Here is a 14329-nt window from a genome sequence, read left to right on the forward strand (position 1 = left end):
CCACTTTGAATATACACCACAAGGGGAAATGCTGGAAGATTTACTTGCTAACATGAACCTGTTTGAGATGGACGGGGCTAGGGGGGAGAGTAGGGTGCCGACTTTTACAGGCCGAGAGGCGGATACAGTGATTGACTTTATTTTTGTTTCAGCTGGAATAGTTAAAGTGGCTTACTCCTACGAAGTTGTAATCTCAGCCTTTAGCGATCATAATCCCTTGGTATTGTCTCTGATCCTTGGGGATGAAAGGGGTACACGAGAGGAGACACTGGTCGCCTGTGCAGATACTTTGATTCCTAAGGACCAGGGTAGGAGACTAAATTGGGCCAAGGTGGTCCCAGACACCTTTATGAAGGACCTTGCGACCAAGGTACATGAAGAAATGGCGGTCTGATTAGATAGTATGGCAGATGGTAAAGACATTATTGACTCCTATGTGGCCATTTGTACACAAATTAGTCTTGATCTAAAGTGTTGCAAGAAGGGGGATGGTGTAAATCATCCAAGGTGGTTTGATCAGAAGTGCTCAAGCGCTCACAAAGAATTAATGCAAGCACTAAAACAAATACCCAGAAATCGTGAGCTTGTTGCTAGGCAAAGAAAAAACTATAAACTGGCCATGACTACCCGAAAAAAGGCTATTAAAAGGGAGGCCTGGGAAAACCTCATGTCAACCGATGTCCTTAGAGACAGTAGTAAATTCTGGGCCACGATTAACCATTCGTATTTCTCAGGTATAGACAACTCGATTATGGATTGTGTGATCCCAGATGAGAAATGGGTTGCCCATTTTAGCAAGATATATGACAGTGAGGAGGAAATTACAGAAGAGCTAGGCTGGGCACATTCGCACTCAGTTCCTCCTTTATGTTTTAAGGAGGCTGAGGTTCATACTGCCATAGAGGAGATGACGAGAAACAAGGTGCCTGGAGCAGATGGCGTCCCCGCAGATTTATATAAGACCCCCCTAAACTTTTGGGTAAAGACCTTAACTAATGTCTTTAATTCTACAGCTACTTCAGGGTTTCCCCTGTCTTGGGCTACTTCCACAATAATAAAGGGGTGCTTGTTACAGGCCGATCTCGCTGATTGACTCTGCCGTTAAGATCCTGGGCAGAGTCATTCTGCAGAGACTCGGAGATCACCTGAAGGGGATGGGGGTCCTTTCTGACCTTCAATATGGGTTCAGGTTTAAAAGAGGCTCCCTTGATCATTGCCTCAATCTCCATATGATAATAAGCAAATACACCCAAGCGAAGGAGGGCGCCCTATATATGGCGTTTAGTCATCAATGGTTCGCACACCGCTAGCCCCTCCTCCGGATCGCCCCTCGGGACTCTGGTACTTGCAGTGCTTTAGTGGATCACCTAGGTGGGTGCAAGTCGGTACTTGTTGGACTGATGAATCTCTAGACCCGATACATGTCCCGGGTTTTAGGATATCGCCAGAGACATGTCTCGGGTTTTGGGATAACTTCCCTCATCAGTAGAGAAAGATCGTTAGGGGTGGAAGAGAAGGCCGCCACACAACCATCAAAGGCCTCGATGCCAGAACCGGCACGCAGGTGCGTCGTCCAAGAGCCCGTCGGCCCAAAGCTCAAGGGAGCCGTATTGTGTTTAGTCATCAATGGTTCGCACACCGCTAGCCCCTCCTCCGGATCGCCCCTCGGGACTCTGGTACTTGTAGTGCTTTAGTGGATCACCCAGGTGGGTGCAAGTCGGTACTTGTTGGACTGATGAATCTCTAGACCCGATACATGTCACGGGTTTTAGGATATCGCCCGAGACATGTCTCGGGTTTCGGGATAACTTCCCTCATCAGTAGAGAAAGATCGTTAGGGGTGGAAGAGAAGGCCGCCACACAACCGTCAAAGGCCTCGATGCCAGAACCGGCACGCAGGTGCGTCGTCCAAGAGCCCGTCGGCCCAAAGCTCAAGGGAGCCGTATTGTGTTTAGTCATCAATGGTTCGCACACCGCTAGCCCCTCCTCCGGATCGCCCCTCGGGACTCTGGTACTTGTAGTGCTTTAGTGGATCACCCAGGTGGGTGCAAGTCGGTACTTGTTGGACTGATGAATCTCTAGACCCGATACATGTCCCGGGTTTTAGGATATCGCCCGAGACTTGTCTCGGGTTTCGGGATAACTTCCCTCATCAGTAGAGAAAGATCGTTAGGGGTGGAAGAGAAGGCCGCCACACAACCGTCAAAGGCCTCGATGCCAGAACCGGCACGCAGCAGCGTCGTCCAAGAGCCCGTCGGCCCAAAGCTCAAGGGAGCCGTATTGTGTTTAGTCATCAATGGTTCGCACCCCGCTAGCCCCTCCTCCAGATCGCCCCTTGGGACTCTGGTACTTGTAGTGCTTTAGTGGATCACCCAGGTGGGTGCAAGTCGGTACTTGTTGGACTGATGAATCTCTAGACCCGATACATGTCCCGGGTTTTAGGATATCGCCGGAGACATGTCTCGGGTTTCGGGATAACTTCCCTCATCAGTAGAGAAAGATCGTTAGGGGTGGAAGAGAAGGCCGCCACACAACCGTCAAAGGCCTCGATGCCAGAACCGGCACGCAGGTGCGTCGTCCAAGAGCCCGTCGGCCCAAAGCTCAAGGGAGCCGTATTGTGTTTAGTCATCAATGGTTCGCACACCGCTAGCCCCTCCTCCGGATCGCCCCTCGGGACTCTGGTACTTGTAGTGCTTTAGTGGATCACCCAGGTGGGTGCAAGTCGGTACTTGTTGGACTGATGAATCTCTAGACCCGATACATGTCCCGGGTTTTAGGATATCGCCCGAGACAAGTCTCGGGTTTCGGAATAACTTCCCTCATCAGTAGAGAAACATCATTAGGGGTGGAAGAGAAGGCCGCCACACAACCGTCAAAGGCCTCGATGCCAGAACCTATATATGGCCTTTATGGATCTGTCATCGGCCTTCGATCTGGTCAATCGAGTTAAGCTCTGGACCATCCTGTTGGAAATGGTGAACTTCCTAGCCGTCCTGCATCAAGGACTTTTAGCCTCTATTAGAACTAATAAGGAGGGTGGGTGCACCAGGTCTTTTAGATCCAAACAAAGTGTCAGGCAGGGTTGCATACTGGCACCCCTCCTGTTCACCCTCTACATTAATTCCCTTGAAAAATCTTTGGTAGGAATTACACCAGATATTCCGCGTGCAGGGGACTCTGCAGTGCCAGTACTTGTCTACGCGGATGACGCGGTGCTACTGGCCCGCACAGGTATAGGGCTCCAGAAACTATTGGATGCCTTTGGTGAATTTATGCATTCCTTAGATCTCCAGATTAACAACAAAAAATTGCATGTGATGGTTGTGGGTAAACAGTCTAAAGCTGCTAAAATAAAACGATTTGCCTGCAACGGAGAGGAGGTATCTAGGGTCCCGGTATTTACCTACTTAGGCGTCATTTTTGACGAAAGGGATACGTGGTGTCCTCAATTAAAAGCAAAATGTATTGCTGTTAACAGATCAACCTCAGCCCTTCTGGGCTTTGCAAAACGTCTGGGCTCATGCCCAATAGAGGCTCTGCTAACAGTATACAAGTCCAAATGTCTGTCAATAGCAATGTATGGTGCCTCCCTATGGGGCTTTTTACCCCAAGGCAAACTACAGACTGTTGAGAATAAATTTCTTAGATCCCTGTTAGCGGTCCCCCATTCTACCCCAACACTTGTTCATACACTCCAAATGACAGACGATTCATACAGAGTTGGGATTGGGGTACATTACAGACCAGTTACACCTGGCCCCAGTGATCTGCTGGGTTAATACATGGCTCAATACTGAAATTACATTAAATCACATTATTCTCAAAGATTGTATGGCACTTGACAGAGCAAATAAAATCCCTCGGTTATCATATATCAAAGACGCTCTGAATAAACTGGGTAGGCCAGATTTATACACATTCCCAAATTTGCTGCAGAAAGGTGACGTTAAATGGATTAAGGATAATTTCCTGGGCTTAGCTGTTCAGGAACGGGAGGAAGTAGAGGTCCTAAAGTCTGGAGTCAGAGCAAATTATTTGCTTCTGACTACTCCACAAATTGAACCCTACCTGAAAATTGTCACCCTGCCATACCACCGGCATCTTCTTGTCAGATTTAGATTTAATATCATTCAGTTTTCCCTGGGGAACTATCCTGTATGGGGCAAATCAGATCTGTCCATCCCCTGCAGCTGTGATAACTTTTCGGACCAATTACTAATGCACTTTATTATGTTTTGTGGCCGCTTTGATGATACCGGAAAACAGTACCTCGTCCCCATATTGAGAGAAGCCGGTTTCTCACAAGTACGGCCCGCACTCCTATACCGACAATTGTTGGGTAGTACCAGGGTAATCTTTGGGGTCGCAAGTTTCTTGGTTGCTGCTATGCGCATTAAGACTAAAAGACTGTTGTCGAATGTTTTTGAGGTGTGATTTTAACTTAGTTAACTTTTATCCCTCTGTATGTGATGCTGTTTTACCCATATATTATGTATTTTATGATTATGATAACAAACTGATTTAATACTGCTTTTAACATATGAACTGTTTTGATTTTTAATGTATTGGAACTGCTTTTATGATTTTAATTAATCGAATAAAGTATGACTTGACTTGACTTGAGTAGCTGGTCGTTGTATGCACCGGGAGAAGAGGTGAGACTCAGACACACAGGGTGCGTGTTGAGGTGCAAGCTGAGGAGTGGTGACGATCATCTGGTCATTGTGTGCACCAGGGAAGAGGCGAGGCTCGGACGTGCAGAGTGCATGTCACAGTGCAACCAGAGGTGCTGGTGAGGAGTGCCTGGGTAGCGTGTGCACCGAAATCAAAGTAAGTATCCACAAGTGCTGATGGCATGTCTCTGTATCCACTGAGACCGCCGGAAGGAGGGCCAGGTCATTGGGTCCTTGGAGTGCAACAGTAGCAGCCCAGACCGGCAGTTCCAGATGTGCAGAGTTGCCGGCCCGAGCTTTCCGTGCCCATAGACGGAGTTCTGGATCAAGGCCCAAGTCGCTGAAGGAGGGGAGGAGAGTGGGGTCGCGCCCCCCCAGGTGACGTGGATCACCACCTGGGGTCGGATGCAGGCTCAGAGGGACACTATCCCAGCCTCTCGCTCCTGGCAGCAGCGTGAGCCTGTTGCTTCAGCTTGGATCGAGGCCCGTGCTGGGCCAAGGAGGGGCATTACTGGGGCCGAAGTGAGAAGCGGTACTTTTGTGTCATCATTGATCCAGGTCAGGGACATTTTTACCAGAGCATCTAGACTTTTGTATTACACTTTGCATTATTGCTGCTAATGAACTATCGAACTGTCATATGATGCCTGACTCTATTTGTGCCTGACAAACTACAGGCTGGGTGCGCTACGCACTGCGTTATTTTCCCTTGCAAAGTACATGATTGTAAGCGTGGCGCATTGCATGATTTCATCATCACACAGAACCTCATTAAAACGTGGGGCATTGCATTATTTCATCAATGCACCATACATGACTGTAGCGTGACAGATTGCTTTGTTTCTTCCTTGCACAGGACATGCTGATGGTGATAAGCCTTGCATTATTCTTCAGTGCACAGTACATGATTGTAGCGTGACGCACTGCTTTGTTTCTTCCTTGCACAGGGCATGCTGGTGGTGATACGCATTGCATTATTCCTTCTTTTCAGTTTCCCAAAATAATTTTATTTAAGAATATAGGTGTTCCAATGTACAATAAGTGCAATTAAGCAACAAATATTGAGCAAAAAACATTGCAATACAATTGTAGTCCAGCATGAATACTTGAATAAAAACAGGAACAATAGTATCCATAATAGGTAAACAAGAAACATATAATAAATGAGTTACAAAAGAAAGAGAAGGAAGTTAGAAAAACTATGGAGGTTTGAGTACGTCTTGTTGAAAGGGCTTCAATAAGGAGTGTGTCTTGGCACATGTGTCGAAAAATGATGTAACTGGTAACCATAACTGAAACTTTTGAAAGCAATGGGTGAAGGTAAATTGGAGAAGATATCCAGTCTATGGTTGTGACACACATCATTCCACCAGGCCTTGAATGAGATTTTTGTAAAATCTTTCCAGTTTCTTGTTATTTGTTGGAAAGCGACAGCTATTAATAGATCAATTATTTTGAAATTAGTTGCATTATTATCCCATACCAAAGAAATGCTGCCTAAGAAGATGTGTGTCTTAGAGAATGGGAGATGCGTGCCAAAAATTAAATTAATTTGAAGCCAGACCTGTTTCCAGAAATTATATACTGGTGGACATGAGAACAACAAATGGAATAAATCTGCAATTCGAGAGGTACAAGTCCAGCATGTATCCGGACTATTAGGGAATCTTTTATGTAAAAATTGCGGAGATAACAAAAGTCTATTATACACATAAAACAAAGTTTGCGTTAAACTAGCTGATCTGGAGGATTTACGCATTTTAGTCTATAAATTATTCCACAAAATAAGAGACCATTCCGTACTGAAATCATTTTCCCACGCCTCTTCAGTACTTGTTTTCTATCTCAGTGTGCATGCAGATTGCAAGAAAAGGTATCATTTAGATGCCTTGGGCTGAGTGTGTAGTAGATCGGAGAGGTCTTTATGTATATGAATGGTGGGAGTGGCATTAGTGGTATTGGATAACGGTGTGTATACATCAAGGGCAGCTTTACGAAGAATCTGAAATTTGGAAATGAAGGAGGTAGGTAAGGCGTATAACTGTTTGAGCAAGAAAAATGGAAGAAATTCTTTATTTGAGAACAAATGATGGATCCGAATTATACCACGTTGTCTCCAGGATTTCCAATAAAAAGGTCTGTTACGTATTAATAACGTTTTATTATGCCATATGGATGAATTCATAAAGGATTAGGGAGTGTCATAAAGTAAAGGAAATATAGGGCTCAATAATTTTGAGGTAAACTTGATTAATGGAGTAGAAAGTGTTTGCGGCTTGCAGGAAAAAGAGAGGTATTCTTGAAATGAAAAAGGAGAAAGGAACGAAAGCTCCATTGATGTCCAAAGAGGATGATCCTCCATAGAGTCAAGCAACCAGTATGAAGCTTGTCGCAAAAGAAAAGCTTTGTGATAAGCAGTAAAGGTCGGAAAATTAACTCCACCTTCAGCTTTAGGACGTGATAACTTTGAGATAGACATACGTTTGTTTTCTTGTTCCGTAAAAAAGAGGATAACACTGAATTAATGGATTTAAATATTTTAGTAGAAATGGAAACTGGGATGTTAGATATTGTATATAAAACTATGGGGGAAAGCATCATCTTAATAGTATCTAGGCGACCCCACCAAGATAAATAAAGAGGATGCCATTTATTGGTGAGCTCTGTGAGTTTTTGGTTGCAATTATTCAAGCACAGTGTGACTGTCTCTTTTATTGTTGGTGTAAAAATGTAGCCTAAATATTTAATGGAGGACGACTTTCAAGTAAACTTAGTTGAAATAAAATCAGCTTTAAAGGTATACTTAGTCAAGGGCAATATTTCACATTTAATATCTTCCAATTTATAATCTGATAATAATGAAAAAGAATGAAGTTCGTCTAAAAAGGCTGGGATCAACTCTGTAGGATTCGAGATGAAAAGCAAAATATCATCAGCATACGCTGCAAGTTTAACATTAGTTGTAGGGGTTTGAAAATCTTGTATGTGCACATTTTGACGAATTCTTGAAAGGAAGGGTTTGAGGGCCAAATTAAAAAGAAAAGGGGAGAGAGGACATCCCTGACGCACCCCTCTACCAAGGTCAAAGAAGGAGGATATTAACCCATTAGCACAGACAGCAGCACGTGGATTTGAATAAAATATGGAGATTAAGGAAATGAAATTAGGACCAAATCCAAACCACTTAAGTGTGTAAAATAAATAACGCCATTCTACTCTATCAAATATTTTTTTTCAGCATCTAGTGCTATAGCTGCAAGAAGATGTTGCAAATGCGTAGCCTTGGATAAAATATTGAAAAAAGTATTGTGTTGTCTTGTATGACACGACCTTTCACAAAGCCAGACTGTTCCTTGCCAAACATCTTGGGGAGATCGGAGTCTAGACAAAGGGCTAGTGATTTGGAAAAAATCTTTGTATCAATATTAACAAGTGAAATGGGTCTAAAATTCTTGCAATACTTCGGATCTTTTCCTTCTTTAGGAATCAAACATATGTGGGCATCTGAGAAGGTACCACCAGACTGTCCCAGGGATTGAAAAGATTCAATTAAAAGGTGTAGTTTAGGCATTAATAATTTGGAGAAATGAAGAAAAAACTCAACAGTAAATCCATCTGGCCCAGGGGCCTTGTCTTTTTTCAAATGTTGGAGTGCAGTTAAGAGTTCTTGTTGCGTTATGAGAGTTTCCAGTAGTGAGAGATCGGCAGAAGACTGTTGGGGTTGCTGTATGAGTGAGAAGAACTGTGAGAGTGAATGGTCTGTGGAATTTGTTTCGGATGAATATAGTCCATACTAATATAATAAAGAGAGAACCCAAATCTTTGAGGCGGTTAATCTCAGGAACCACAGCACCAATCACAACACCCAATACAGCGTTGAAAAGGGCAGTTGCTATGCAGACGCCCACCATATACATTTAAAAGGTAAAAGAACCGTGCCAGCAAAGTAGTCCCTTGTGGGCGTGTCTGCGTTGTTCTGTGGGAGTGTGCTGGGGGCTTGACAAACGCTGGGGGCATGTGGTACGTTCCGCCCTTCATGCCATGTCTCATATCGTGTGCTGTGGGCGTGTGGCGTGGGCGTGTGCGGGGCGTGGGATTACAAAAAAAAAAGCGAGCGCTGTGCCCAATATTTCATTGTTTTTTCTTCCCAGGTTCTGTACATTCCAGCTCCGGGTGTCCACCCTGCTCCCTTTAAATACCCCTGCACTCCATAATCATAACCCACCCTTACTCCTTAAAATACCCCAACACCCTTAAACACTAACCCATCTTAACCCTATAAATATACCCTGTACCCCAAAACCTAAACCTATCCCTAAACCCTAAAAATACCCCTGTACGCCAAAACCCAAACCCAGCCCTGAAACCTATAAATGCCCCAGTACCTCAAAACCCAAACCTACCCCTGAACCCTGAAAATACTCCTGTACCTCAAATCCAAACCTAGCCCTGAACCCTAAAAATACCCCTGTACCCCAAAACCCAAACCTACCCTGAACCCTAAAATACCCCTATACCCCAAAACCCAAACCTAGCCCTGAACCCTTAAAATACCCCTGTACCCCAAAACCCAAACCTACCCCTGAACCCTAAAAATACCCCTGTACCCCAAAACACAAACCTAGCCCTGAACCAGAAAAATAACCCTGTACCCCAAAACCCAAACCTACCCCTGAACCCTAAAATACCCCTGTACCCCAAAACACAAACCTAGCCCTGAACCCTAAAAATACCCATGTACCCCACAACCCAAACCTACCCCTGAACCCTAAAATACCCCTATACCCCAAAACCCAAACCTAGCCCTGAACCCTTAAAATACCCCTGTACCCCAAAACCCAAACCTACCCCTGAACCCTAAAAATACCCTTGTACCCCAAAAACCCAAACCTAGCCCTGAACCAGAAAAATAACCCTGTACCCCAAAACCCAAACCTACCCCTGAACTCTAAAATACCTCTGTACCCCAAAACCCAAACCAAGCCCTGAACCCTAAAAATACCCATGTACCCCAAAACCCAAACCTAGCCCTGAACCCTTAAAATACCCCTGTACCCCAAAACCCAAACCTACCCCTGAACCCGAAAAATACCCCTATACCCCTATATCCCAAAACCCAAACCTAGCCCTGAACCCTAAAAATACCCCTGTACCCCAAAACCCATACCTATCCCTAAATCCTAAAACTACCCCTGTACCCCATAACCCAAAACTATATCTGAACGCTTAAAATACCCAAACACCCCAAAACATATACCTCAGTACCCCAACACATATACCCCTATACCCATACTTACCTTATCCAAACATTAAAAAAAACATGCTTCTACCATTCATGCATTTACAACAAATTTCGTTGTAAAATGTATGCGTGGTAAAAGCATATAAAATGTAATGCCATGCGTTATAATGGCATTGCGGAGTCATGGTACTTTCATAATGAAAGTATGCGGAGTGATGGTATGCGGAAAGAAAGTTGCGGAATAATGAGTGTTTACCCTTTGGTGGCACGGCGGTCCACATCTCCAGCAACATACTCATATTTTTTCACCACCGATTTAAAAAATGCACAGGTCTCTCTCATTGATGGCCAGCACCGACATACACTTTTAGACACACCTCCCGCCACAAGTTCTAGAATTGCGAACTTTAGAGCTGGGGAGCTACGTTCGAATCTCAGCATCAGCTTAACATCCTGTGATTCCAGGCAAATCGCTTTGTCTCCCCGTGCCTACCACAAATGAATGTGTTCTTCTGTAATGTAAATTGTGCTCATGCCATGTTGTCGAGTTCGCGCTATATAATATTGCAAGGAAAAATAAAGTAGGGAAACTCGAGTTCACACACTCTTAAGTGCATCAGCAGTGCACTGTGAATCGGAGCGTTTCACAGGCCTGTCACAGATAAGAAATGCTATCAAAACAAAATCCTACAAAAAAATATACTACTGGCCGGCAGCAATTCATACCCGGACAACGTCGGGACGGGCTGCTAGTTTTTTATAAAATAAAGCAAACTCATCATTAAAAATCATCAAAAATGGCATCAATATTCACTTTGTTCTGTTTTGTTTTTAAATAATTCACTAAAAATGTTCCTGCCTTATGTCTACCACCATAGAATTTCGCGCTAGATTTTAATAAATATAATGAAGCATTATCTGTTGATTTCTTATTAAACTGTAACTTTGCTTTGATGAGGGTGTTAAGAACATCTCTAGAACTGGAAGTGTAAAAAGAATGCTCCAGTCTCTTAATGTCTTGGAACAATGAACGAGTACGATTGCGAGCAACAGTACATTTCTTTGACACATAGGATATAATAAAATCCCTAGCAGAGGCTTTAAAAGCTTCCCAAATAGTTGAAAAAGGCAGGGAATCAGTATGATTTAGGAGAAAGTATTTGTTAAAAAAAGGTTTTGAATGAAGAAGAAAATTCTGGGTCCAAAAGCAGGGTATTAATAAAACGCCATCTTCTGAGAGAATTTGGTTTGGGTAAAATGTCCACAGCGATCAAAACCGGAGCATGGTCAGATAATAAAATAGGGCCTATTTCCACAAGTGTAAGTGCTTGTAAGATGTTATGCGATACAAAAAAATACTCAAGCCGTGATTGGGAATGATGCACCGGGCAATAAAAGGTATATTCCCTCCTAGTAGGATTACATATCTCCAGGCATCCAAAACTTTATGTTGTGTGACCTTGTGAATAAAGGATTTATGTGATTTGTTAGGAATAAATGACACTTTAGAGTTCTGATCTATAAAAGGATCAAAAACCTGATTACAGTCTCCCGCCAAAATAAAATTGTCTTCCATGTGGAGAGTGATCTTCTTCCAAAAGGAGGTGTCGCCGCCTGTTGAGGCATAAACAATGAAAAAAGAGACTGGAACATCCTTAAGCATCAATTTAACATTAATCCAACGGCCATCGGTATCAGAGTCCTGTGAGATGAATTGAAAATTAAGGGATCAACGACACAACATCATAACTCCATTACGTTTACCATCTCCACTGGAATAAAATACTTCTCCCACCCATCCTTTTTTTAATTTTAATGACTCATCTTCTGTAAGATGAGTTTCTTGCAGGAATACTATGTTAGCATTTAACTTAGCCAGATGAGTTAGTATTCTCTGCTTTTGTATATGGGAGTTAAGTCCTCTAACATTCCATGAAACTAATTTTAACAACACGATAGGTTAGAAGAAGTAAAGGATATCAAAAACATACCAGAATCTGCCAGAAAAGTTGGACTACGATAATAAGCATGAGAAAAGTAACGTATGACGAACAATAAGAGTTGGGAAAAGACAATATCAATTATAAACTGAAAAGAACCAAATAGAAATAGAATATCAATGAAACCTAAATAGTGAAAAAGAAGGGTGAGTACAAGAAAAAAGAAGGGAAAGAGCAGAGGCGAAGGAAAAGTAAACAGGTGGGAAAGGAACAAACCAACAATGGAGGAGAAAACCTATGAAAAGGTAGGAAGAAAACGACACCTAAAGCTGAACAAAGAAGAAAGTATGGGATTGGAAGTAGGATAACAATTAGAAGCATAAGCATGATAAACATACAGAAGAAAAACATACCTACAGAAGGAGAAATCAAGGGAACACAATCAGGAAGACACGAGGAGGGGGGTGGAATCACATGAAGTAGGCAACACATCCAGGTTGAACCGAACGGGGAACCAGGAGGACATCACAAGACAGGGATATACAATCTGTGGTGACAAAAACAATGAGGATAAAAGGGATTACTGGAAAGAACAGTAATGAGATTAAACAACAATAACATTAAACATGTTTGCAGTGACAAATGCGCCTTAGTAACATCGAAAAATGCTGTAACTATTCGAGAAACTAGGAGCTTCAAAACATGGAATAACAATCGTTATGAAAAAGAAACAAAGTCTAGAGGAATTCATGTAAAGGAAAATACACTCTCAAGTATTGGATGAAGAGGAAGGACCCGAAGAATCCATAGTAGACGAGCTACAAGCGTTTATGAAGATTTGGAGATGAAAAGGATCTTCATACGTCGTTGTTCTATTGTTGTAAGTGACTTTGAAGAGACATGGATGAAAAAGGCCGTATCTGGCCACTATTGACCGGAGATCGCTCTCATGTTCGGGAAAGCTTTATGGCGGTTTGCATTGGCTTTGGCGTAATCCTATGCGTAGAACAAAGATGAGCCAGACCATGTGATTCTCGGAGAAGCCTTGACCACTGATATTACCTTCAATAAGTTGGTGTATTCTAATATAAGATGACTCCTCCTGGTCGTTGTGAAGTTGAAGATTGAGAGGGGACTCGGCCTAATCAATGTGTAGTAACTTGGGGAGAAATGACTTGAAAAAAGCAAGAGTATCAGCCCCTTCAACACCCTCCCCCAGGCCGTAAATGCGAAGATTGTTCAGTCTGTTGCGATTTTCAAGGTCCTCTACTTACCTTTGGAGCGAAAAAACTTGTAAATGTAAATGAGAAAAATTGATGCAGGTTTCATTTAAGGAGGAGACACATTGTTCCACTGAGGAGACCCTTTTTTCAAGTTGAGACCAGTTATCTGTTAAAATTTGCCATTTTGCATTGGCTTCTTCCATAAAGGGTCGTAAAGCCCTAATTTCCTCCAGCAAAAGCTCTGTAGATACTGATGAGGTTGATTTAGGTGGAGGGGGGGGTCCTTTTTTAGCCGCTTGGTGTTGGGTTTTCCTTGGTGACAGAAGAGGAATCCATTGTCAACTCCGACCACTGAAGGACGGATGTTTGAGAGTCTTTTTAGTTAGAGAACTCAGGAAATATCTTGGAATTTTTCATAAAAATGTGCTTTGGTTTAGAGGATGAAGAGTACGCCACTTTGATTCTGCCCATAAGTTGCCTACATAGCACCTTCCTCCAACGAATACACAGAAGGTACAGCTCTGTGAGTGCAAAAATAACGCAGGAAACTGCGCACCCATATAACAAATAGTCAAGTTATCAACAGATGGATAAGTTGCCTGCATGCCAGCACAAGAATTTGAAATAATCATTAGGGCATAGCAAAAATTGAAGCGTATTAAGTCCACTCTCCAAAGCAAAAATGTAGAGAAAATTAAAAGTGCATGCTGTGCGAGATAAATAATAAAAGCGTCCTGATTGTGCTGCACAATAGGGGAAATATGTAGAAATAGAGGTCAGCAATTAATATGCAGAGTTACTCATTGAAGCTCCATCTTAAAAGATGTAAATACCTCAGGCCTGAAAATGCTGAAACATAAAGAAGCAGGAGCTGTATTGTTGAGGCAAACAAAGCAGCAACGTGAGAGAACACTTCCAAAGCACTCGTGAAGCACAAAATGGCTGCCTCCCAAAATACAATTTGCATTCCTCAGTAGATGTCAGACAGTACATAAATCTTCAAAACGTGACATCCCCAGCGTGAAAGGAATCATGGGCTCAATCGTGGGCAATCTTATAAAGCAAGCGGGTAAATTCCATGAAGAAAAAGCATTTTCCAAACTGCTTTGCAGGGAGACGCACGTCGTGTGAAGAAAGAAAATGGCGGCCGTGGCAAAAACAGAGCCGCAACCGGACTTACTGAGCCAATTAACTCCCTTGAAACAGCGTGAAATGTGTTACTGAGGGTAGCAGAATTATCCCGCGACCTTC

General features: G+C 43.1%; 1 protein-coding gene across 1 annotated transcript in view; it reads right to left on the reverse strand.

Annotated features, from left to right (window-relative positions):
* Window positions 1–12405, reverse strand: part of LOC144752947 (butyrophilin subfamily 1 member A1-like) — a 455251-nt gene extending 442846 nt beyond the window's left edge. The window contains exon 1 of the mRNA XM_078640757.1: window positions 12269–12405. The gene's annotated coding sequence lies outside the window, so the exon portion shown is untranslated. The remainder of the gene's footprint in view (window positions 1–12268) is intronic.
* Between the last annotated feature and the right edge of the window lie 1924 nt (window positions 12406–14329).

Source organism: Lissotriton helveticus, chromosome 5_1, assembly GCF_964261635.1.
Source record: "Lissotriton helveticus chromosome 5_1, aLisHel1.1, whole genome shotgun sequence".
NCBI classification, from domain to species: Eukaryota; Metazoa; Chordata; class Amphibia; order Caudata; family Salamandridae; genus Lissotriton; species Lissotriton helveticus.